This window comes from Penaeus chinensis, chromosome 3 (assembly GCF_019202785.1).
Source record: "Penaeus chinensis breed Huanghai No. 1 chromosome 3, ASM1920278v2, whole genome shotgun sequence".
Classification (NCBI taxonomy): Eukaryota; Metazoa; Arthropoda; class Malacostraca; order Decapoda; family Penaeidae; genus Penaeus; species Penaeus chinensis.
This window is the reverse complement of record NC_061821.1, coordinates 32,934,020-32,936,519: the sequence shown is the minus strand read 5'-3', so window position 1 is coordinate 32,936,519 and position 2,500 is coordinate 32,934,020. Positions and strand designations below refer to the sequence as shown.

General features: G+C 39.6%; 1 protein-coding gene across 2 annotated transcripts in view; it reads right to left on the bottom strand.

Annotated features, from left to right (window-relative positions):
- Nucleotides 1–793, bottom strand: part of LOC125039887 (GRIP and coiled-coil domain-containing protein 1-like) — a 12,270-nt gene extending 11,477 nt beyond the window's left edge. The window contains exon 1 of one of the 2 annotated variants that reach the window (XM_047634240.1): nucleotides 712–793. The gene's annotated coding sequence lies outside the window, so the exon portion shown is untranslated. The remainder of the gene's footprint in view (nucleotides 1–711) is intronic. The other variant, XM_047634248.1, reaches the window with a different exon arrangement.
- Between the last annotated feature and the right edge of the window lie 1,707 nt (nucleotides 794–2,500).

Genomic DNA, 2,500 nt, shown 5'->3' with positions numbered 1-2,500 from the left:
ATCACTGCTGTACATAATCACTGCCCACAAAAAATATCCAGATTTGGGCAAAGAACTGACTAGGTCTGGCTCATCTAATTCCCCAGATAGCATGCCACAGACTTGAGTCAGGTCCTAAAATCAGACAAGGCCACACTTTAACATGGAATCAAAAGGTTAGCAGTGGAAATGAGCATCAATTTCATTATAACCACATCAAAATGAGAATAAGCAGAAGTCTGGTGATACATATACTAAACTTACAGGTTCTATACGTAGTCAGTTCTCCCTGCTCTAAAAAAAAAAAAAAATTGGGGTCATAATCATGACTTGCAGCACCGAAGAGCCAAACTTCAAAATACTAGATCAGCACTCACAAACTATAGAGGCGTTCGGTACACATGACTATAAACCATTTTGAATCGTGTCTATGGAAGCCATGGTTACCATACACACACACAAAAAAAAACATACTTTTTCGTTGTTCATCTAACAGTAGCCCTAGTATATTTCATACCCTCCTTAGCCATCTCAACCAATATTATCGCTTTGTAAGGTTTCCGTGGACTAAAACAGCTACAAACACACAGAAGACCTCAAATCAATCCCTTCACCACCAAAATCGTTTCTATGTTCGACGAGGATATTTTCCAAATAAATAATTTTCCGGTTATTCTCCAACCAGTCTGAAACTGCTAACCAGGTCTACTTTCCATCTACAACTCAGCTAACCTCAGTATGTCCTTCTATCTTCCCCCGTCGTCATTCACGTCACTACCTCCTGATTGGTCGTGTGTTGTGAGCAACTTGTCAGAGCGAAGTGACAAGGATCATGTGTATAAATATTTACTAATTTTTGATTGCGGAAAATTAATAGTTAACATCTTTCAAACTATACATGGAAAATAGCTGACTTGTTTAAAGTATATTTGGGGGAAATAAAGCCACGAAGGCAAGTACGTATAAAATATCATCACAGATAGACACAACAATTTTGTATAAACTTTAGATTATTAATTTGTTTGTGCTAACGTACGGCTCGTAATTTTTAGATTTAATAACAAATCTGAATAAGCATATATCCCTCTCAGACACCTATTCCAAATGAAAAATAAATCGCAAGCTTGAAAAAAGTGCATTAGGCAGATTGAAAGTGCCAAGGTCACACTACTAGTTGAGGACTGGTGTCTACTGATAACACATCTTCCGTTTTTATTATTATTATTATTATTATTATTATTATTATTATTATTATTATTATTATTATTATTATCACATGGTAAACATACAGACTAGAGCAGTGGTTCGTAACCTTTAACTACTACACCCCCTTTGGGAATTTGTCTTTCCCTTCATGCCTCACTTGCATCTATATATAAAATTCCCTCCCAAATATTAAAGTAAATTATAAGTATTTGTTAGTCTTTTTAATGAGGATACATTTGCGCCATCATGCATAAAGTGGAGGACCTGAAAATCTGTTTTTCCAGGCTGCACAGGTTCTAGTCACAGGATTGTAAAAAAGTATATTTTCTACAATCGGCATTTTCCACGGAACTGCTGTTAATTCATCTCGTCCATCCTTAATTGACCTTGCGTGATCCGCCCTTTAAGCTGACATCTTATCTGGCAATACTGCAGTATTTATTCATCCTTATGTAATCAGAGGTGACCTCATTTCTGGTAACGCATTCGCTGCATCATATCCGTAATGGAACTTATTCCTCCCAATAGAGGAGGCCGCACACTTATTTATGAAGGCTACACCAACACAAAGCAGAGAACATAAATCAGCTATACGATGGGAATGCTCTCAGAAGACAGCGATGTGCACGGGTTCCCTTAATTCTGATTCTTTACCAAATTTATGTCACTAATACAGATGTTATAGTACTGTATTGTCGACAGACAGTGACAGGCTCCTTATGAATTTGTCTTTCTTTCAAGGAGCTCGTAGACGAACTGTTGCCGACCACCTTCATGCCGCAAGGAAAGGACAGAAATAACGGCTGAGGCCAAAGTGGGTAATTCTAGGCAGAATGTAGCATATAGATTTTACTCCCACGTCACTCAGTACTAAACTACGTATGAAATAAGAATTAATTGTATTCACACATTACGTACAATAATGTTTCCCAGATACCTATACTGCAGTTGCGTGCTGCATTTGGGAAAGAAAAGCTTTGAAGCGTCAGACCGGGCGAGCGAAACGGACTGGAAACAAAAAACAATGGATGTCCCTCTCCCGCTTCCGCCCTAGCATGGCACTCAGAAAGCGGTCATCAAGCACGACGACGAGGGATTTGCATCTTGTGGTTTTCGCCAGTCAGCGATTAGAACCCCTGGGTGCTGCAAGTAATAGGAAGGGACTCACTCCGCAGCCCGAACCGTTTTGCGTTCGCGGACCGCTTGCCATCCATCTCTTCAGCTCATACCCTGATGGCCGGAAAGCCACTGTGAAGATTTTTCTACCGTATATACGCACACTCACACACACACACACACACACACACACACACAC